General features: G+C 39.2%; 1 protein-coding gene across 6 annotated transcripts in view; it reads left to right on the top strand.

Annotated features, from left to right (window-relative positions):
* LOC121469741 (uncharacterized) overlaps window positions 1-24,306 on the top strand; it is a 188,308-nt gene that overhangs the window by 116,161 nt on the left and 47,841 nt on the right. For 3 of the 6 annotated variants that reach the window (XR_012055151.1, XM_072927189.1, XM_072927187.1), the window contains exon 2: window positions 6,464-6,520. The exons of 2 other annotated variants lie outside the window; for them this stretch is intronic. The gene's annotated coding sequence lies outside the window, so the exon portion shown is untranslated. Of the gene's footprint in view, window positions 1-3,524; window positions 5,346-6,463; window positions 6,521-24,306 lie in introns of those variants that run through there. One more of the 6 variants, XM_072927188.1, reaches the window with a different exon arrangement.

The raw sequence follows: 24,306 nt of genomic DNA, 5'->3' as shown, positions 1-24,306 counted from the left end.
AGGAAAATAATAAAATACAATAGTTTTTTCTTATACTACTTCTTCATATAAAAACAAAATATTTGTGCAGGCAGAAGTGGCATAAAATGATATAGGATTTAATTTACTTTGTTGAGGATTGAGTGCCATGTAATAGAAAGATTTCCAAAGGATGAACGCTAAAGACATTGAAGTAGAGAAAGTAATTGTAAGCCATTGCATTTAAAAAAGTAATTGATTTTTCATGCCAGTTGACAGCAGACTTTAAGCTTTGCAGTGGGATACATAGGGAATATGCAAACTTTATCTGTCCATTAACAGTGTTGAACTGGGAAACTAAAATTGTCAAATTACTTATAATTAAGGTAGCAAAAGAACAACTTAATTGAACACAGCTACATACCAGATTAACGTTTCTACACAATTTAGTGTTAAATACGCACTACTGCACCTGATTCCATTTTTAGACATGTCTAACAGGACACAAGAGATCATCTGAAATTTCCATGATGAACTACAGATAATAAAAGGATGAGTTGGCTAGTAGGATTAAGCAACAGCTTATCTTTTACTTAGTTCCCAGAAAATAATCTCTGTCTCAGTTGAAATGAAAGTGGGCCTCATAATTAAAAAGGAAAAATGCAGCAGGGAACCACCCTAAGGCCTGTATATGCTGTTTATATTGCTAAAAACAACAGTGGGAAGAAGTACTGCAGCAGTAGACTATTTATTTCTTTTTCTTTGCAATAGAATACAATGTATATAGAATGCAATCAGTATGTTCTGAAGAGAAGACAGTACAATTCTCACTTTGAGAGGCATCAGATAATAATTTAAAAGAATGGTTGAAATGAAAATGTGTTAATTTTAGAAATATAATCTAGGCTTCCTGAGGGCAGAAAAGTGATATTACTTTGAGGGCTGTGTTTTGCAGCATTTCCCAGTGGAGACCTCTGGGGGGTTTTTGAGACTGGGATGCTCCCTTGCCTGATGCCCAAGCAGTAGCCTGGAGGCAGAGGCAAGTTTTCCGGGGCATGAGCTCCGTGGCCTGTCCAGGGCCATCCATGCCTGGATGTTCCACACCTTCATCTGCAGTTGTGAATCTAGTTTTGAATCTAATATCCAGATGAACCTTGTAGATAATCCTTGGGGTCCATCTTGTTCCTGGCAAAATGGCAAAATTTTGGTTTAGAATAACATAGATATTCTCCAAATAGTCTGATAAGGAAAGAAATGGCTTTCACTTTGGCTTCTGCAGAAAACAAAAAGGCAGAACTGAGTGGGAGGGTGGGACAGAAATGGGATGGATCGAGGGCATCCGTATCCCAAACCAGAGTTTGCTTAACACCCAGCTAGCCTTTGGCTTGCCTGTGAGGTAGAAGTTGACCTCAGGAGCTGTGGTTTTTGGCATTGTTCTCACTGAGCAACAGCTAGATCAATTCAGTTCCACACAAATCATTTGCTCCTAAGCTGGACACACTTGCCAAGATTTAGCCTGATGTGAATAAAAATGGCCACATTATAAAACACTCTACTAGGCAGGTCTTCATGGGAGAATTGAAAGACCCTATGACCATTCAGTGTGACTTCCCAGTTGGGTGCCACTCTTAAACAGTGAGAGAAAACAGGCCTTTGGAAAAAATCCCATCTGTATTAAAAAGAGTTAATTATAAAGAAGCATGATGTAACATCAAATGCCTTTGGAACACAGAAAGTCACATTTTATTTTCTTTTCTGGGGTTTTAAGAAAGGCACCCAAGAGACAGGATTGAACAGAACTCTTTGGAGGTTAAAATAAACAGCAAAACTATTATACTGAGACCTGGATTATGCACTTGCATTGCTTAAGAGTTTCAGGGAAAGCAAGCTCAGTCGTGTGTTATTGTGAAAAGGTGCAGTTTCTGACTGAGGAGAGTAGTGAGATATCAGTCAACTGCAGCTTTCCAAGTAGCGCACCTACAATTGATATAAAGGGTCCTTTGTTTTATTTTACTAATTAAAATAAAGATTTATGCATTCACTCCCTGATCAGTGACAGCCACATTTTTAACATAAATGCAAATGTAAATGTTCTATGGCTTTCCCATGTAAAAAAAAAAAAAAAAAAAAAAAAAATTATATTGGAACATAAAATTTATGTAGCAAGTCTTACTGTAAAATAGTATCTGAAAAATAAATTCTATTGAAATTTTTTTCCCAAAGTCTGCACTTCTATTGGATTATCACTGGTATAAATTGAATTTATATTATTATACAATAATTTGGCAATCTTATGTATAGTTTATAGTTATCTTATATGGAGCCTTATCACCAAATGTTAAAAATACAAAAAGGTTTCAGCTATAAACTCTCTTTTCTTAGATTAATAAATTAAGAGTGATTAATCTGGGCAGATCCTACTTTCTTTTTTTTTGCTTCCACCCAAATGCATATTTTTGAAGGCATGAGCAGAAATCTTTTTATCTGGTTTTAATCTGGCTAAGGAGAAAATCAAATATATCACTGTACACCTCTCAGCAAAGAAAAAAATTCCACAAAACACCAAATAATTTTTAAACAAAATCCGTAGTCACCCACATTGCAACAGGTAATTTGTCTGATATCATATAGACACCTCACTGTGTGTTTCATGGAAAAATGAAATAAGCATGGCTAAAAAAGAAACTGGGTAGCTGTAAATTTTGAGATGCCTTTCAAGAAAAATTCTACTAGCAAGGTACTGTCAGTTCTTTGTAGACCTCAAAGTCTTATCTGAGCATGGAAAATATACTTTTAGATGGCCTTAATGTGTAAGTTAATAGATAGGAGAAAAAAATACTACTAATTGTGCTCAGATATTCAAAGGTATAATAACTAACTGCTATTCCCTAAATAATCACTGAAGCTACAAGAGACAATATTTTATTAGACTTGACTTAGGTAAGCAGCAAAAGACGTTGTAGAATAAATTACATTATAGAAAATAACCATGGAACCAAATGAACATGAACTAACCCCATTTGAGACACAAATAGGACAGCTAAGTCTAATAAATTGGAAAGCTTAAGTTTGATTAAATGTGGCAGATAATTTTCATGAGACTGGACTGGAGAATATAAAGCCTCAGTGCAGAGGAGGGTCACAAAGCTGTTTATATCATTAAGAGTTTGTATCAGAAGTGACACAGATTTTTGAAAAGAAGCACTGGATGTAAATAGACAAATAAAACTACCTTATTGATACTGAGCCTGGGCAGTCAGACAGAGAGCCTCTAAGAAAGAAAAATTTTGTGGTGGGTGAAGAGAGCTGTGTGTTATAAGTAAAAAATTGTAGCGCTGAGGTGAGAATTGCTAAGTCAAGCTGACTCATAACTCAGAAAGGACACTCAAAAAAAGTCATGAAGTTCTTCAGATGCATATTTTAAAAGAAAACAGTGAAAGAGAAGGCAAAGTGGATGTAGAATCAGAATAGGCAGGTATTACTCAAAACAAATACTGCAGCTTCTTTTTAGTAGATGAAATGAGGCTGCATACGGAGATAAAGACAAGACTGATAGCAGGAATGGATGCTAAAGACAGAAGTAAAACTGCAAGAGGTTCCTATAGTTAACAAATATAAATGGTTTATAAATAAATATAAATGGGATAAATGGTTTCCCAGGATTTTGGCAGAATATTTGCATGAATTTGCTTGTCCAACCATATATTTCTTCTAGAAAATTATAAAAATGTGTTAATATCATAAAACTGGATATTAGCAAAGATAGTATTTGTATTTCAGAAGAGGTGAATGGAGGCAAGGTGTTGATAAACCCATTTTTGTGTGCATGGATGTGACATTTTGTGGAAATATTTAATCTTGCTGATGCTTTTCAGCTCTGCTGGGTAGAGTCAGAGGTAATTCAACTTTGCTGTCTACTGAGGGCATGAAGGGACTCAAGTATTCTATCTCTTTCCAATAAATAAACACTCTACAAGATAAATTTTAATAGTGTTTTAATAAATGTTAAGGGCTTTTGTGGCAGTCAATACTAGTTTAACAAAAACATATTGTAGATGTGACCGAGAGAAAAGCCATAGGAAAAGATATCCATAGGGAATAGGAAAGAGGTTTGGCTACAATTCTCAAAGCTGGGAGAAAATTCTCAGAAGTCTCAATAAATATAGAAAGGTATTGGCCTGAAAAACAGGACATGAATAAAAACTTTTTCAGTTTTCCAAAGGAGATCAGAGTGGATTAATCCCTATGAGTTTCTTTGACCCCTCCATTTGTATACATTTCTCATGCAGGAGTTGAATTTTACGCGAATGATGAGATCATCCAAAGTAAAACTAATGGTGGTAATGAAAGGATCTCACAAGGCCTGGAACTTTATGTTTTGGAGTAGAAGGAAGTCTCTGATTTGGGAGCAAGGAAGAAGACATTTCAAGGGGCCTCTCACACTGTTTTCTACATCCCTGGCTCCCCTTGAGGAGGAGGCATTGCAGTGAGAGGGTTGTGTGTGATCTGCAGGGTCTATGAGTGGATTTGGGTTTGTCCCTGGCTCTCTGCCTGCTCCGCGCACCCTCTGTGGGGCCATTTTTGTCACTGGCTCAGATCAAACCCAACAGAGCAGGAGGCAGGGAAAATCTAGGTCACTATACACAAGCAATAAGCATGGGAAATTTAGATTCTGGACTCCTCTGGTGATTTCTGGAGTCATTATTTTATTTCTTAGCATCTTAATGTGGTCTGTGCAAGAAAAGGGGCAATAATGCCTCCTTTTTCCCTTGTAGATAGATTGTAAACGTTCAGACAAAAGGACTTCTGTTTTTCTGTGTAAAGAGCACCTGGAAAAAGAGCAATGCTATTATCTCAGCTGGAGCCTCTTTGTGTTACTGTACTACAAATAAATCCTACATGCATATTCGCCTTTAGACATCCAGGAAAAGAAGGCCTCTTTCTATGAGAGATCTCCTGCTGTTTATGCAGGAAAATTCACTAGAGTCTGGAGCTTGTTTATGCTGATTATCAGTTGCTACATCACTTTATTTTCCTCAGAAAAACTCAGAAGGATGAGGAAAAATCACAGATACTCCAAAGTAAGATATTTCGATAAGGCCAAAGGCTGACATTTCTGGTCTGTGGAGTAAAAATGTAATTTCCTAAATGATAGCTCAACTATGCAGAGGCTTTAGGTTGTACCACCAGTTACCTTTATACAATTGTACACTTCTCAATGTAAAGTCTCTTTTTCTCCTATTATCCAATGCAAAGCCTATTTTTCCTTTTCCTGTTCAATTTTTTTTAAAGTGCTTTTTATCCAAACCATCACATGAACAACTCTTCCCTTTCTTTTCATGTTAAGAGTGAGAGGCAGCAGGAGAAAACTGGTGAGGAACATAAAGGTAAGAATCTCAAAAGAAGAGGCTTTTCCTAAATGTTTCCTGACTTTAAAGATTCTGAAGGCCACATCCTACCACCTTCTGCCTGAATAACGTCATTTTCTCCAGGTCAAAGCCAGTGGAACTGCAGTCCAGCAGGGAGCAGTAGGGGTTTAGGAACTTGCCCCTATTGAGTAAAAAGGGTTCTATGGTTGTGCTCTGAAGGGGAGGCTGAGGTTGATGTGTAACTTGACAGTATTCATGGAGACATGAACATTGCAAAATGCACAGCCCATACACCATCCCTTATAGTATACAAGCAGCCACCGTCACCTTCTGGCTTGTAATGGAGTTTTAAGTATCTTGCGCTTCATGGAAAACTGGTTATCTTTTAGAAAAAAAAAAGAAATTCCTTCCATTGGTAACAAGGAAACCTCTGTAAACAAAACCAATGAATTCCTGCCAAAGTGTTCTGTGACATACTGGTAATAATGTTAGCCAATGGTTATTTTGCACTTTGAAAACATGATTTATTTTCCTTATCGTATTTCCAAAGAACACTACATCCTTAAGTGTTTAACACCTAACTTGATGAGGCAACCCTTTTTCATTTTTATATGATATGGAGATAATTCAATATGATGTGTGTATTTGTTTTTATTTTATTGTAATTATTTAACAGAAGCTAAATATGTTAATTTTTATACTTGAAATTTTGAGGTCTTGGTCATAAAAGACCCAGTTTGACAGCAAGGCTGGCACAAGAATGTCTTTTGTGAGGTTTTGCATTTTTTCTTATAAAGAAGCCCTGCAGCGTGGCAGTAACTGAACTTGTTGAAAGGAGGAAGAAATCTGGTGAAAATTGTATGAAAATCTATTTTGCAGAGTTTAAATGCACTAGCAACCTGGTCCCCTTTAGGAAAAAGATCAGGGAGAAGAGAAACATTAAAGAGCTTAGCTCAGTCTAAGCTTTGATGAAAGTAAAATTTCTGGGCCAACCCGACATAACCAAGCCCCCTTTCCATGTAAAACTGGGGATAACTTTAAAGAAATATTTTCTCCCAGGGAAAAAAATAATCCTTAAGATTTCTCACAGAGTCTTATGTTGAATGTGTTTCTGATTTTACCCACTTTCCCCACAGGCCATCAGCTCCCTCAGCATTTCCATTGAGCAGATTAAAATGTGGAGGCATAAGAAGGTAAGAAAAAAAATCAATTAACTAAATAGTTACAAAACCCCTTGACTTTTAATAGGAAGAAGCCATAAATAACAGAAATTATAGTGCATGTTTCTTTCAAAATCCTCTCTTTTACACCTTCCTGTCAGATGAGGAGACTCACAGCCAACTAGAATCAGATGCTTTATCGATGGACAGGCTACATCATAAACTGTGGAGAAAACTCAGAACTGGAAGAAAACCTCCATACTTTTGACAGAGACTTGCCTTTAGTGGGATCAGCCTCCCCTTAGGTTGGAGTCAAGCCCTAATTAGTGGCTCTCCTTTGTCTCAAAGTGCCACAAAAACTCCTGGCCTTTTGCCTGGTGGGTCTTCTCTTGATTGACAGGAACACCAACATGGACAGATATCCTACAGAAACTATACAATCCACGAAAGCTCTAGATGCCCAGGTTCTGCACAGGGCCTCTTCCAGGGAGTGAGGTGGATCCAGATGAGAAGGTGAGTGCCGTACGCTCCTGCTGCTCAGCTGCAGAACGAGATCCAGTTGAGGCAAATTAGATGATGTGTTCAATTTCTGCATGCTTTCTTGGTTCTGTAAGTATTACAGATGGCACATCCTGAGAGTTTGATTTCACTCAGATACATTGCTCAGCAGAAGATGACTTTTAGCCAGAAGCTGGTTGCCAGTGTTTCGTAGGAGGCCCCTCGGGAAGCCCACCTGGTTTCATTTCCACCCATTAATACTTAAGCATTTTCAAATGCCACACAGATTGCAGTATCAGTCTGCTAAAAGCTACCTTTTAGCCTAGAAGTACTTGCTGAAGAGTAGGGATGAATTGTAGCTGCTGTAGTCAGTTTTCAGTCTACATCTGCATAGCCTGAAGGGTTAATAGTTGGGGTATGACAGTCATCTTGAGAAAAATGGTATGAAATGAGTGAAAATACAGTGAATTGCAGCCTTTCCTCTCCCCTTCACTGTTATCTGTTTTTGCCAGGGTCCCTACTGATCCTCTGGACTACGTCTGTGTTTGGTGGCAGGTATTTCAGATGCCTTGGGATATCAGCTATCTTTACATGTGTTTATAGGCACAGACTGATGCCTTGGTAGCTGCCTACTGCTGAAGGTATATGGGAAGAGACAGCAGGCAGTATTTTTAGAGTTTCTGAGTTTCTCTCTGGCTAGGATTAATTCACACTTTTTATCTTCCTTTCCTTCTGGCTCTGTTCAAAATTTGCCACATTTCCTTAGCACTCAGATTGTTCTTGGGCTTTCTATTTATTATTATTATTAAAATTCTAGTTTCTCGGACACCGGTACTCAAGGTAAAGCTAGAATGGCAGAAATCAATCATTTGATTGATAATACCACCATTCATTTAAACTTTGCTTTTTTTCAATCCAATAAGTTGTTCTTAAGCTCATGACTGAACCTCTCTTAGATGGAAAACAGTCCTGTAATTTAATAGAGACATTAAAATCACTAAAAGAGTGTCAAAGGGCTAGGTATGTGAGTCTGCTTATCTACTGAAGGAATTGAATAACTCAGAAATCTACATAACTGACATCGGTTCTAATTGTAGTTAAATCACACTCCAAAACTGAGCAAAAAATTCCTGTTCATGCCTCAGTTATCTCTGAAGCAGATGGGGGAGTGTTCACTAAGCATTCAGATGTAAAGGCTCCAACATTTCTCATTAGGGAGATGAAAGTTGTCCCTTGGCTGCTGGCCTCACTTTTTTGCCAGAGCTGCTGACCCAGCACAGTAGGCAAAGAGCATCCCATGGACCTGCCCCTCTGCTGTGGGAGTTTGCTGTTCACTGCATCAGGTTAAAGCACTATTGAGGTTTATACTGAGTTCCACAAAGTGTGTGGAAGTCTCTGGACAGTAGTTTAAATTATTCTTTTTTGAAATGGAGGAGTAAAAATTTTACACAAAAAGTCAGAACAAGGCCCTGATTTTACTGACTTGAATAAGTATTGATTTGTTGGAATCCTCAGTGGTACAGCTGAGGATCATCTATACATCTATATAATGGTGTATACAGTGGTTGTGTGTGAAATCTTTCAGCTATCCTAGTGAAGGTCCAGAGTGACACAGGGTGCCAAAGAATAAGTACATGAACAGTTGTGTTTCATGTATTGTTCAGCTACTTAATAAAATGACAAAGGGGTTTCCACACACTCAGAAGAGAAAAAGCCTTATAAAAATTGATACCTATGAGGACTAAAAGGAGTATCAGTGTATCAGTGCATCAGTGGAAGTGGAAGCTGATTCCTCTAAATGACTTCAAGCCAGGGCTGCTTTAAATAAAAAGTAACATTGGGTGTGACAGAGGTGAAATAATAGTCTATCAAAAGATAATGGAGCTGGAGTCTGACAACAATAATGAAATGTAAGGATGAAAAGCTGAGGTGGCAAAGCAATGTGGTGCATACATATGAACAAATGGCACTGGATTTGTTTGGACAGGATGTTAAGAAGAAAAAATAACTGAAGGCTCTGATAGTACAGCAAGATATTTGTTAAAAATTGAAAAGGAAATAGTAGTGCCATACTGCATTTACCTGGGGTTTATTTGGAAGTTAACCTCTTAACCAACATATGAGGATGCAAGAGATTTTCAGTGTCTCTTGACATGAATTTTGATGCAAAATTAAAGGGTCTATTAAAGATCAGCCTCTCTAAAATTCTCCTTAACCCAACAACAGTTCTCCCCGTGGAACACATATCTCTGTCTTTGGTTCGTTGCTCTAAGCAGCCCTTGACAGAGGTGTTGCCAACACCTGCCCTCTCTGTGTTACAGGCAGTGGCCACAAACAGCTTTTGCACAGTCTTGTGAATCTTCTTGACTGCCACTGGCTAAAAGACATTCACTCTTTCTCCCTGAGTTTCATTCTTAGGAGAAACCACCTCATAATAAAAGAGTGAATGCTGCAAGTGGTACAAGAGAAGGGAGAAAGAGAAACGTGTTCAGGAAAACATTCATTTGCGTGGTGAGAAAGAGCAGTGTCCCAGCCTGAACCCTGGTATCCTGTGCTGGGCTCCTTTTGCAGAACTGTGCAATACATAGGAAATTTGCCTAAACATATTTTAACCTAATAGCTATTATTTGGGAATGAAAGAAAAATATTTGGCTGTCAGCTGTAACTAGAAAATTATAATCAGTAATCAGATAACTACCACCTCCTTCCCCCCAAAGTAAAGCAAGCATTAATAATTAGCTGTACTACAGAGGTGTAATTCATTACAATGACTGATTATTTGTAAATGTCTGTAACATTTTGCCATAGCAATTAGTCATTCTTGTTTTACTTATCTGAATTCTTACATGACAACCATGAAATCATAAAATGTAAGTATTGACAACATTGATAGTTGGCTTAAGCTACTATGTTTTTGAGGGCAGGTTTTAGAAAGATAACAATGTCTTAAGTACAATGCTAGCTTACCACCCAAGTAAAAAATAATACATTCACAGAACAAAAATATAATTTTTTTTAAGATTTTTTTTCCTTTCAGAAAGAAATATGAATTGTAGTCCTTCATGAAATAACAAAGCTTGTTCTTTGAAAGAAAAACGAACAGGCTGTTTTGTCTGCATGCAATTCAGACATCAACTCAACAGTGACCAAAACACCCCCTCACGTGTTGAACTGATTAATTCTTTGCCAGGAGGGATCATGAGAAACCTGGATCTAAAAAAGGCTTTTTAAAACCTCATTTGTCTACAAAGCCTGCTGCAGTTGGTTTGGTCAGTCACAAACCTGATATCTATTTTCTAGTAAATACTAGAGAAGAAGAAAAGCTATGTTCCATTACAATGTGGTTCACTCTGATTTGTTCCTCCTGCTCATGCTTTCTATCTCATATATATTTGTTTTCAGATGCAAGACAGGTAGCAAAGAAGAACAGGCTTCACAGTATAGAGTGGATGGGCAAAAGGGAACCCCTGGGATGTGAAAACCTGCTGAGCTGAGTACAGATCTGCTCCTCCAGGTGTCTCAGACCTTGTGCTCATCCTTCTGAGGAGCTGAGGAAATGAAATAAAAACATAGTATGAGTGCTTCAAATAAAACTGGTGAATATATTAAGAATTTGTTCCTTGGGACAAGTAATTAGGATTTGTAGGTATTTTTCACATAATTCCTACACTGGGCTAATTTATTCTGAGGAAAATTTCACAAGATCCTAAGCAAACCATGACTTCAACTCCAGATTTTAAATTTGACTTGTAATTGTACACAGAATCTGAAATGCCTAACGATAATAACATTGTTAAATACAATTTTGCATTGCAAAAAGAACCTTACTGGAAAATGGGAACTTAATACTTCTCAATACCATTCAATGCTCCTAAGGTTTGAAAGTTTGGTGTGAGGACATTGGTGCAAGTACCATCAACACCTGCAAGGAGCTGTGTGACTGGTACCCACGTAGCAACCTGTGGTGGGATAGTTTGCCTTGTTGTCTACTCTGCACTGCTCCAGAGACATTGTCCAACACCTCCTCGGCCCTTTTGTGACATCCCACTCACCAGGGCTGGACTGAAGCATGTTATAAGGATATTTAGGTTATCTTAAAATTACCTGTGCCAACTTGGACAGTGGCTCCCTGCACTCCTGCCTCACACCCATTCTCACCATCCCTCAAGTACACAGATGTCTTAGAGGGAAGATGGCTTTGTGCCTATCTGCATTTGGGATTTTTTCTGTCTGTTGCTTGCGGCATGCTATAACACTTTTCTGGGTAAATTATGGAAACTCTTGTGCAAAACAAGGTAATGAATGCCTGGAATATTTTGTGGAGTAAACAGTTGCACTGAATTTCCAAGACTTGAAAGGACGTTTAGAGTGCAGCCTAGGCACCTGAATGCCACTTGAATATTGAGTATCGTGAAGCTACAAATTAGGGTAGTCTATGCCCGTGGAAGGAAAATTCAAATGAATTCTTATTAGAATTTTTTATCCATCTTTAGCTACAAGACTAATAAAGCAAAAGCAGACTAAGCGAAAAGAAAAAACTGTATCCCCTCATGTGAAGATAATGTCTGAGCCCCAATGCATGTGACTATAGCACCTATTATTTAGTTTGGGCCTGAATTTTAAGCTTCACATTTCACTTTTAGGTAAACATTTCCTTACCACATTGGACTCCTAACAATTACCTAGAACTTTTACAAAAATACACAGAGTACATGTAAAAATGAAAAACAATGAGTCTGCTCCCAGATGCCTTTTATCAGCCTGTTTTTTCTGACACTTTGGATGAGATACTCAGCCAGCTTCTCTAAAAGCAGGCTGAGAGCTCCCACACTTGATAGTGTTTTCACAACTCATGGGCTAAGTCCTAACATTACTAAACTCTGTTCCTTGTTTACTCCCATAAAGCTAAGATTTTTACCTCCAGAATACATTATTTCAGTTCATAGCGAAACAGAAGTTTTCCTTATGAAACATACAAATTTAAGGCTCATTATAAATGAAAACTGTATTTATAGTTCTTAATAGTTCATTTTGATAACAAAAGTGCAGAGTCCTTACTGTTAATTTTCTCTGTCACAATCACAAAGGGACAAAGAGAATTTGCACTTACTTATTTCAGGCTAGATTTTGTGTAGGCTTAATGAACTTCTAATGGGGTTGATTGTAGAAAATTACCTTGCATTGTATGAGCAGAAGTTAAGATTAATTTTAAAATAAATAGAGTCATTTCATGGAGGCAAAGTTTGTGAAGTTGAAGGAAGTGGTTAGTGAAGTGAACTGGACTGAAGTGTTCAGGGTTTTGACTTAGAGGCTTGAACTCTCCTCTAATCAAGATCACAAAATATAGAAGGAATGTGCCAAACAAGAAGAGTGAGAAAATTATAACAAAATGTTACCAAAGCTATTTGAGTCGACAGCTGACTGTGAATGATGGTAGGAGTGAGCATATTCAGCAAACAAAAGTTATTACAGGGACATATCAGGAAAGAAGTCAGTTCATACAGAACAGAAAGTATGGGAAAAAGTGAAAACCACCAAATATTAGGGTAAAATAAGCCTTCTAAAAAATGTTAAAATGTATTGAGAAAAATTATTTAGCCTTTAAGTGATGGGCCAAATCAGGGGCCAAGGGCTGAGTGCAGGGTGATGGAGCCGAAGCTGAGAGAGAGGATGCAACACAAAGACTGGGCACACACCACAGGCAAGAACAAAGAATTTGGCACAGGAGGCCCTTGGAGGTTTCTTCTGAGTCTTGGAGTTTCTTCTGTGATTTCTCTGTGTAAGGGCAGCACCAAAAAACAAATACGGGATTTGACATTTGCCAGTAAAAGCCAATTTTTTAGTCTCACTCAGCAGAAAAAAAAGAAAGTAGCAGTGCTGAATGTCTTGTATTTTAACTATGTACATTTAAGGTGCAGCCTACTCAGTGCTGTGAGTATAAAATGATGCCACCACAGATTAATAGCTTGCTTTCCAGGCTAATGGCTCATTTTGTAGCCTTCCATAAACAAAACTTAAGGAGCATTCAGTAGAGGAAGAAAGGATTTTGAAAGAAATTATAATGAAAAATAGAGGTGAATGGAACAGAGGACAGAATTGAACAAAACCTGCCAAAGAGCGGTTCACATCAGACTAATCTGATATTTAAATATTGGTAAGGCTAGTGATTTTCTGGGGAAGTGAAAAACAGGAGTGAGATCCAGAATATGTACAGATAACATGATGCCTAAATATTAGACTGGGAATTGAATTAACTTTCAGGTGTCAGGCTTGTAGCTTCCTATTGTGTATTTGTACAGTGACATGGCACTATAGACATTTATGATCAATTATACAGTTGTATATCTAAGAAGAAACTGCATAGAAGCCATGATGTTCATCAGGGGAACACAAAAAGCTAATTAGTAGAAGGTACAAATGTACAATTGTACAAATGTGTAGTAGATGTGTCCAAAACACTCTTTCTTGCCTCATTTTAGTACCTCTACAGATGTACTGGGCTTCATGGAGTAAATCCTTTCACAAGGATTATACACCAAAACTGTCTCTTTGGAACCAAGCAAGGGAAAAATACTTTTAGGTAGTTTTCCTGAAAGAAAACCTCTGGGTCTTGTAGGGACTGCTGCTTCTTCTCCCTCTCCTCAGCTGGAATGTTTTCTTCGTGATTGTAGCAGTTCTCTGCAGTTTTCTGATGCCCCATGTTTCAAGTTTCCACACCCAGGCATAAGCTCCTTCTGTTCCTCTTGTTTGCATTCTTTTACAGGACAGGGAAGGGCGAGGCAGCCTGTGGGCAGGAAGAACAATGTGGTCTTCTCCAATCCGGGAAGAACTTTCTTATCCCGTCTGCAGTGTGCTATGGTGCTCTCCTGAGTTTTCAAATTAGGCTGTTTCTTACAGCAAGTTCTTCTCCCTGGAAAATTGCAGGATTCTCCTAGTCAAAGTCCCAGAGGCAGAGACTTCTTGTCTCTGACACTCCCCAACACCTGTGTTAACTGCTGGGAAAATTGTAAAGGATATGGCTCTTTGAAAGGTGTTGTCATCTGAAATGGAGGCTTTACTTTTTCCCTTAAGTTTTTTCAGACTCCTTTTCCAACTCTTAACCCAAGAGAGGTACCAGTCCCTAATGGCTGAGAGAAACAACTATGCTAATTAAGAGCTGCTCCTCTGTTTCAACACCTCTTGAAAATGCAAGGAGAAACCAGCATTTATCCAGCCAATGAAACTAGCAGTGAATCTGTCCTGTTGCCTTCTGAAGACAGGTTCATCTCCTGCTCAGTGGTACTCTGCTGCACAGAGAGTATCCTGCTTTTCAATTAATATCTGAAGACCTTCTGGCTGCTGTGGTCAAAGTTCATATTTCAATTTTTTGAATCTGTAGTTGCTTAGGTTAGAGAGGAGGACAGATGATAGAGAGGAGAGACAGGTGAGTGCAGTACAGTACTTGTCAAAGACTTGGATAAAACTTTAGAAACAGGTCAGAGCTCTGGCCAGCTCTTGTAGCCCGTTGCCAAAGCTCCTCTCCCCGACGCCCTTCCTCAGCCCTGGCCAGCTCTGGGGAGAGGGGCAGGCAGGTTTCTAGCGCCTCCCGCTGGACCCTCACAGGGCTTTGAGAAGCGCTATCGGAGTTCCAGAGAGCAGTCAGCGACCCCACAGCGAATTACGAAGAGAGTCTTTCTCTGGCGGCGAATTCTGTTTATTGTAATCCAACGGGGAATACAATAACTTGAAGGGGACTAGCCATGCCGCACCTGCGTTTGCCAGAGCGGCGCGGGCAGGGCGGAGCGCGCTGGAGCCAGCCAGAAGAAAGCATGGAACGGACCGCGCAAATGAATTAAATACGGAATGGGGGAAAACCGAACAGCTCATTGGGGTAAAACCACGGGGGGTTCGAGGGTGGTGGGATACGGGGGTACATCCAATGAAGGATAGACAGGGGAAGGGTCCCAGGTCCTCTACCAATCACCCGGCGTCCCGGATGGAAGATTCTAAGTGGCTGGGAAGGGACACTGAGTGACAGACAGGCATCTGGGGGAAACAGGGGGATTACTTAGCACTTTTGGGGATAACGGACACGTGGGGGAAAGGTGGGAAAACCCAGGGAGAACCGTTACAGAACCGGGGATGCATGGAACAAACCTATACATAATACAAATGTAATAAAACATAAAAAACCACAACTCCACAGCCCGTCCTCTATTTTTGTAAAAAAGAGGAAGGTTCTCATCAAAGGCTCCACACATCTACAAATTTGTTAGAAATGCCAGAATATATTGAGCTGATCCTCTGTGAAAAGACCCTGTGGCAGTGCTGGGGCCACATTATTGGCCAGGGTCCTTGAGAACAAGAAAACACCTCAGAGCAGCACTAAATAAGGAGCTGTGGCCTTCACCTCTTGACCCATGCCTTCTGGACTGGGTATTTTGCATAGCTCAGCTGGTTTCCTTTCAAGACCATCTCAAAGTTTGGGCACCAGACATGTCTTGACATCAGTTACTGTCCCCTCCTACTCCCAAGAGGTGACAATATAACAGAACCAGATGCATTGATCTTCCCAACTCTTTTGTGAGTTTAATACCCACAATGAAAGCTCCTCATATGGTAAATGCTGACACTAATTGCTTTGCTGAGCTTTTTTTTCTTTTTTTTTTTTTTAAATTTTCTTCTCTGTGTAAGCAGACTTCAATTCTGAAAAGGCTTTTAGTTGTTTTTAAACTGCATGTCTGATGGCTAAATATTTTGCAGAGAAATGTCCCATACAATCTCTTTGTAACGGTGAAAGAGTGACTTCCCTCAATGATAATGTTTCATTTGCTCTAGGTCAATGTTTTTCTTTTCAAAGCCCAGCTGCCATGTTTCCTTCGCCTTCTGGTCTCCTTATCTGTAAAAATTATTTTGTTTGTATCAACAAACAGAGAAGTCATCAAAAGAGGCCGAGATACAACAATTAAGTGGAGGAAAAAATTTAGGCATGGGAAATATAATCATACATGTCTTTGTCAACTAACATTGTTTCAAAAAAGGCATTTTTGAAAGTGGCTCCTAGGTGATTTTTGCTCACCCCAGCTGCTACAGGTTTTCATTCCTTGTCAGCATCCCAGAATATATATGTCATGAGGAGGAATTTGAAGGAGATAAGAAGCATGTTTCTGGCTTGATTTAGGGAGTGTGTGCAAAGGGATCGGTGAGGGAAATTCGCCTGAAGCTTTACAGATACACCAGCAAAAAAAGAGAGAAATATGCATTCAAGATTGGCAAACCTGGAGTGGGAGAGCCAGAAATTATGTGACAGGATATATGATGGATGTAACTATTATGGTAATGCTGCTTTGGTCTGCTACAAGAAAATTTAAAGCTGTACATATTTTTGTAGCCCATTCACTTTACCTCAACTTTTTCAGCTATGCCTTGATGTAGGGCAGGATGTTCTGCTTAGTGATACTGAGAAATTCTGTTTGCCTACAGCTTTCCAAAGCTGCTTGTAGATAATTTCTTAATCCATTACCAGGATGGATATTTGACACATTCACTTGCATTAATTAAGCAGATGTAGGAATAGATGGGTCATTTCTCAGCAACCCTTCAGGACTTGTTGAAGAATCTGATGGAACAGTTCTGTATTTTTCTCCTTAGAAAATAATAGGAAATGAATGTTGCATATATAATTTGCATATTAAGCTAGCTGTCCATTTATAAACATTTACTCACAGCATTTTTTCCTCTTATTCCTGCTGATCAAAACATCAGCTGTTCACTGGTAAAAAAATGCTTTGAAGGGGGAAAGTCCCTATTAAAAGCAAATACTTTTATTGTAATTATGAAATTATAATTCATGTACTATATATATATTTTCTAATATTTTGTAAATGCTTTATCAAAAATATTTTCTAACATCTTGACAGCTACTCTGCATTTCCTGAAAATGGTTTCTTTATTTAGAAAGGAAATATAACTAATAAAAATAAAGGTTTCTTTATTTTGAAAGGAAAGATTCTTGCACATCCTGAAAATAGATTTATGATATTGAGCACTATTTTTCAAAGCATACAATGCAAATGATTGTCACACGTCTGTGCTATAGCCTCAAAACCATGAACGTGTAGCACAGATCTGATGCCCATGTTAATACAAATTTGAATACAAATGTGGTTAAGGTAGCACAGCTAATTTCCTGAGATGCTCAGGACTCCTTTGACAATGCCTCTGTTTAGAGTGCTACTTACTTCCAGAAGGGCTCCATGGGGTACAAGGCTTTCTTTTCCCATGCCCTCCTTTCTGTTGTTCCCAAAGAAAACCTTTGTCTTGAAAGACACCCTCCCTCTTGTTTTTTTATCAGTAACATTTTCTATTTAAAAACTGTTTATTAAACTGTGCTAATAAATACTGTTCTTGTGAATGCAAATAAATCTGGAGCATGACATGTTTCTCAAATGCAACATTGGCTCTGCCTTGAGGAAGTAGAAGGTACCTAAGCTTACAATGAACCGTGAAGAAAACAAACCTTGCTCTGCTTGTTGGACTTTCTTAGTAGTTTGATTTGAGAACACACTCAGGTTATGATAACTGGAGCAGAATTTCCTGCAGATATCTGCTACAAACACAATCATCTCTTTTTTTCTGTGCTCTAAAAGGTTTTTTGATGTTGTCCTTTTTTCACCGTAGATGCTTTCAAAGAAAAAAAAATCCCCCTGAACTTAGGAATCACAAACCCTCATTGGGCAATAAGTACTAAGGAGAAGATTTTTATTAGGTACAGACAGATTCTAGATCCATGCTACAGGGTACGAGCAAATTTTGATCCTCTCCAGCTTTGCAATGTTTTATAGTTAGGCCTCTTGCTTTTATATATAATTTATTAGCAGGGGACAGAATATTTTTTTTAGCACTTGGACCTTTTCAGTATTTTCCAAGGGCTTGCCCCCTGATAAATGAACACATTTTCAAGTCTAAAGACCTCAAAGTATTTATTTGAAGAGTTGCCTATTACTTTTCCCTATATTGTTTTTTAATTAACAGAAAGGATTTGTAAACAAATTAAGTAAACTCAGTTACTCATCTTGGCCTAATTATTTTTGGAGATTATTCCTGTATCAGAGTTGGTAAAAATCAGGCAAATATTTTGCCATTTGGTCACTTTACCCTATGTGAAGGTGAGGGGTCCTCTCCACAGCCTTGGCACGGGCTGGGATAGCTCCTTTTCCATGGAGGCACAAGTAGGATCTATCCACCAACCATTGCAGTAATGTTCTAGCACGTGCTCTGCATCTTACAGCCTCATTCTGTTTTGTTACCAGTGGGCATTTTATGGGATGGGATTGAAGACACACAGATGTAGCAGGATAGTTTGGTTCATGCCGTTTGGAGCTCATTTTGGCTTTTAACAGCTGCGCTGCATTCGGGGGACCTCACAGCTGCACTGATGTAAACAGAGCCCTTGGCTGGAGGACGGACAGCCTCCTCCACAGCTGCAAACCGCAGGACAATCCATCCGCGCCCTGCTCAGCGGAGGAAGAAGCGGCTTCGTTTTCCATCTGCTGTGGCTGGATGGGGTCTGCTGGCTGGTGCAAAGAATAGGAGACCCCAGCCCAGCTTCCTCTTGGCTCCATCCCTGGCCATGAGCAGGCACCACGCTGGGAGTCAGCTGTGCCCGGCAGCTGGGGGGATGCTGAGTGGAGGAGAAGGCTGCGCTCCAGGCACACCGCCTCCCGCTCTGCAGAGGAAATCTTTAATGTCTTCATCCCTGCTCCCTGCATGCTCCTGCAATGGCCAGAGACAAACAACCTAGCCATTATTGTATTACCCAATGCAGGAAAAAAACCCACCCTGACTAATCCTGTTTTGTGTCAAGGGAAAACCCAAATGAAATCATGGTGCTTTATGGATATTTGTGTCATCCAAAGAGAATGATTCCATTAAGATTAAAACAAAGGGTTCTTTTTGCTAATAATCTTTGAAATGAAATTTGTTTTCTCAAGAGTCCTTCTTTTAAATAGGAGTCTTTCTCTTAAGTCCAGGGAAGAAAAGCTGGTGTTGTTTTTCATAATTGATCAAGAGAAATCTGTATTACAGTAAATATGTGGCTATCTTTCTCACAATGAACAATGACTAATGTTACTTACCTAAGAGATACACACTTTAAAGCTAATCAACTCTTTCTCTTTAAAAACCTAAGAAAATATTATTATTTAAATTTACAGTTATTATCCTAAATGTACTATAGCTAGGTAGCATCAATGTGTTAAATTCAATGTAATCTTAGATAAAAATGGTAAATTATTTATTTAAAGCAGTGGATAAAACAATTCCTATATGCAACAAATCTGATCATAGGTGAAATTAAAAATCACAGCTGAAATTTTGAAATTTGCCTACTAAATAGGTTATAGCCACATAGATGCAAAGAATATAGGAGCTACATGGCTTTTTATAATCTTTCCTTGTGCTGTTGTCAGTGCAGATGTTTTCAGTGGGAACAACCACTCCTTGTGGGACTTGATACTACAGCTTACTTCCTGGAAAACTTGGCACAGGGTGGTTTAGGGAGAAGTTTGCAGATTTTGGTTTTGCACTGGCAAGTAGGAGAGAACAAGAAAACAAATTGTGTAGTAAGTGAAACAAAAACACAGAAAACTTATACATCCGTTGCCAGGTTTTAGGGGAATGAAAGCACTTGAGATTTTGCAGTCTTACTGGAATAATTGGAACTAAATAATATTTGGAATACTAAAGCCCAAGAAAATCTTGGGAATATTAAAAGGGTGATGTTAAATCCTCTGTCAAGGAAGGAAGAGCCATGCCAGGCTTTGAAAGGATATAAAAAAGGGAAGATCTGTGGTCTGTGCTGGATGTGCTGTCTAACTGCTAACAAATTTGCACAGATGTGAGAAATACAGCATGAATGAAAGCTAAAAGAAGACCCACCTGGAAGAATAAAAAATAAAGTGATGCATTTATTTAATTATTCCAGCTTCCTGCAGGTCTGGCTTCCCAGCTTCCACTTTTGTCAAACCAATTTTATCACCTGGAGCTGTACAGTGTCAGATAAGGACAATGTGTTGGCATTTATAGAGGAGGTTGTTTGCAGTGTCCCACCTGTCTGGTCCTGCTGCCAAGGGGTCAGTGGCTGTTTAATGATAGGAACTCTAATTTTGAAATAGTTGTGACAAGTGTAATGCCAGGTCAGTTTCTGATAGCTTTGTCATATGCTATGGGACTACTCACAAACTGCTCATGCCTTTATGTACAACACACCATGAATAGTAGCAAACTGGACAGCTGGAAAAAAGTCAGATCCATGGTGGCAACAGTGTGAGTGACCCCAGCCTTAATCCCTGAGCTCAAAGAAAGGGATAGAACGACTGCTGGCACCGACCCACAGCTCACGAACAAATGCATGTAAGGAGGATTACATTCAAGATTAGACAGTCATTTTTGTTGCCTTTTATCTTGGTTTCATAGATGACAGCAGGTTGCTAAAATCTTCAAGGCTTAAGAGAACAGAGAGGATATTTCATGAAAGGTGGGAGTTACACCAGTAAAATGCAGAAGGGATGAGTGAGGTTACCACTGGTGGGTTTCAGCTGACTGGCACTGACCAGCACAGTGAATCACATGTGGTGAGGGCTTTGCTCAAACTCTGCTCAGATTTCAGCATCCTTCCTTTCTTATGACTGGATGAAACAGAATATTTTCTTCTAGAAAGTCACATTTTGACCATGAATTAGAGATAGGTATAATTCCAGCAGGTTTGAGGGAAAAAGCTCTGCTCTTTACTTTCACCAAGGGTATGTGCCTTAATTTATACAAAATCTGTCTCCTTACATCAGCTCTTGTCATCAACAGTTGCACAGGTGGAAGCCCATGAGGTGCTGATGTCAGACTAACCCCTCTGTCTGCAGTCATGGACCAGGCTCTCACCAAGCAGACCCAGACCAAAATCTGAGATCTGAGTAAGATAATGCAAGGATAAGATATCCTGCTTGCTCTCCTCATATCACTGTGGGGGCAAACACCTCTCTCTGTCTCTTAACTTGGAAATGTTCTTTGGACTAAAGTGTCAGTTTTTACAAATGGATATTTTCCAATAAAAGATCTAGCCAGAAAATTCCTGGCCAGTTCCACTCACAGTGTCAAGTCCTATTTATCAACATTTAGCTAAGACTAGAAAATGTTTACTTTAGTCCTAGCAGACTTTGCAAGACTTAAGTAAGGCATCAGAGGTGACAGAAGAAATGCTCTGATGCCAATTACCAGCTGTCATCTTGATTTGCAGGGAAAAGGTCTTCAGGGTCCTTCTTCTTTCTTTTGATGAGGAAAGCATGCTTATGCTTGACCCACCAATAATAATTTTGACATCTCTAAGACACGTTCACACTGACTGTCTTGATCTGTTTAATGCCAAAATGTAACAGGACCACTGGACATATGAACCATGCTTTCCAGTTTAAACAAAGGGAGTATTAGCTCCTTTTCCTAGTGTCCTAGGTTAGGCCATAAGATATGAACAATTTCCTTACTGCCCCCACAGAAGACAGCAAATCTATTTCCCTCCATTTCTGCTCCATTGTGTTGCTTGATGCAAACCTTTTCTCATCAAACCGCCCTGCACTGCCCTGACTACCTATTTCCTTCAACACAAAAGTTTTCCTGAGAGCTTCTGTGCTTCACTCTTCCAGTGATCAGAGCTAGGAGGCATATTTTGGCTCTTGCTATCTGTTTGAGCTTGTGTGTTCCCTGCAACATATGTTGAACATGTGCTGGGTGAGTATTTTCCCTTCTAACATAAGTCATATTCCTGGTACTGCCGCATCAGCAGCATCTGGCTGGCTGGGAGCAAGGAAGGAAACAGTGAATGGATTTGAAATAACACTGATGGCCAGGCAGCTGAAGGACATGACATATAAACTTTTCAGAAAATGCTTTAAGGGGCAGACATTCACTTAACCCCATCCGGAGCACGTAGCAAGCTGTTTGATTTTGTTCATTCTTCTGGACAATTCCGGTGACGACAGCACCGGATACTATTTTTATGAAGAATATCACATTGTGAGCACCTGCATGAATAATGCTCTCAGTCCACAGTGTAGTCTCAGTTTCTGTGCTGAGTTGCACAGTTTTTCCAGTTTAAAAATGCAGAATTGGTATTTTTTCACAGAGTCTGCAGGACAGGTAAAACCAGCCTAAACATGTAAAAAAATCCGAGTGGTGAGAACAAATGGATTCTTGAAAAAGTCAGATGAAAATGACTTTTATCCTGAAAAATTCATTATGTTTTCCTGCAAAGGCTAGGGAAGGAAGAAAGCTGTGATGAGCATAGGAAATATTTGTTGTTTGCAATGAGCGAGGTTAAAATGTGCTAATCAGTTATCAGGTACACAGAGAGGATATTGTGCCAGATGCACAGATTGATGGGTTATAAAATTATTTGAAAACTGAAGTTCATATAGATGGCATACTGCAAATTAGACATTTAAGCAGATGGCATGGGTATTCACTAGTCCACCTGGCTGGAAGAGGGAATTTTCCAATGCTGTACAAAAATGTCAGCAGATAAATAATAAAAAGCAGATAAGTAGGCTAAACTGCTCTAATTACTTAGTTGCCATTTTTCACATTTCTGATCTTGTTCATTTTTCACTTGTAACTGGTTTTCTATATGATAATAATCAGCCTAGTCCCAGGCAATACAAGATAACAAAAGCATGGAGGGGGAAAATTTTGAGTGAAATTTAATGTTCAATTAGTATGGTACCTACATTTAAAATTTTTCCTCTGGGAGAGTAAAAGTAATTAGCAAGAAGAAAAGTAAATCCAGATAGCCACTCTTGTACCTTGTCACTGTCATAAACAGCAGAGAGGGGGGACAAAGAACAGTAAACAGGAAGGGGAAAATAAGCCCTGTAAGAAGGTCAGGATGGGCAAGAGACAAAGTAATGAGATAGAAAATACAAGACTCTAACTGCAAGCCCTCACAAAATTCCCTGTGTAGAGACATCATGTGGTTGACTTAGCACAAAGGCAGCATCCTGCCAACTATCTGGAAAGTGGAAATAAATGTAATTTTGGTTTTGAGGCAGAGCTTGGAAATTTCTGGCACCTGGTGCTCCCAACAGATCCTGTGGGACCTATTGCTTGTCCATGTCACATATGACCCTCTAGCTGAGACAAAGCCACTTTCCTTCCACCATCAGTTATTGAAGCAGATATGGTTGTAATAGATACGGAGGGAGGTTTCATTAGCATCACTAATCAGTGGCCCATGACCTTTCTGGGATGGGATTCATTGGCGCTAAAATTCAATGGCAAAGAGCCACACTTACACAGGAGAGAGATGCTGAATTGATGGGAATGGTTTATATTCTTCTGCTGTTTTGTTTTTCATGGGCTTTTTTTTTTGGTATCAAATAAGAGGCTCAAGAGGAAGTGAAGGCTGAAGAGCCTCAGATGGCTATGATCCCTCCAAGCAACTCATTACTGAGGCAAAAACAGAGCCTCTTTCTCTGCTCCTTGAATAGTCTTAGTCAAAGGCTGAGAGTGGAAAGGTCAGAATAATTAGACAGAAACACTCAGCTTCCTATTCAGTGGTAGTGGTGAGAGAAGGGAACTTTGAGAGTGTTGTTTTGTGCTGAGGAAGGATGCATTGCTATGTGTTCTTGTTAAACACAGTTCAAAATAAATCTCAGCTACAGAAGTGCATGTCATGGCCTCAAGATACCTTTTCTTTCTTGAAAGAATATGCGGCTATGTTAGAGATGAAGGCATTACCTTGAAAATGAGGGGTCCTGCTGCAGAAAGGAAATGACAGTCCTCAGCACTATGCAGCAGAGCTGTTTGCCACTCTGCCCTTCTGCTTGAGAGAGGTCTCATTGCAATGTTTGCTTTTTTTCCTCAGCTGACATAGTATTACTTCAAGAAACATTCTCAGAACAGCAATAGAGAAGTATTCTCAGAACACTGAGTTGGCAGTGGCCTTGTTTTGAAGATAAGCATTGACTTCCACCAGAAAAAAAAAAAAGGCTCTATTTTCAAGATCATGCTTACTATTGAAGGAAGAGCAAGATCCTAAATATTTTGTGGTGCTTTTAAAGAAAGATTTTCATGCAAAAATGCACTGACATTAATGAACTCAATTGATTAAATGCTTTCCAGCTAGAATAATGATCTAGTTTCTAGTCAGCAAACTGATTGAATGTACATGTCCTACCTGCAGGTAGATGGGATTCATTTGATTTTGAGATCTTAATTGGTAGTTATCAGGGTAAAATTTGTCCTCTGCCTTCTCACCCTGGTGGGATCTTAGAAGAGAAATGAAAAAAGTTGGTTGC

This window comes from Taeniopygia guttata, chromosome 3 (assembly GCF_048771995.1).
Source record: "Taeniopygia guttata chromosome 3, bTaeGut7.mat, whole genome shotgun sequence".
Taxonomy (NCBI): Eukaryota; Metazoa; Chordata; class Aves; order Passeriformes; family Estrildidae; genus Taeniopygia; species Taeniopygia guttata.
The sequence above is the reverse complement of the archived record's forward strand: the minus strand, read 5'-3'. Positions and strand labels throughout refer to the sequence as shown.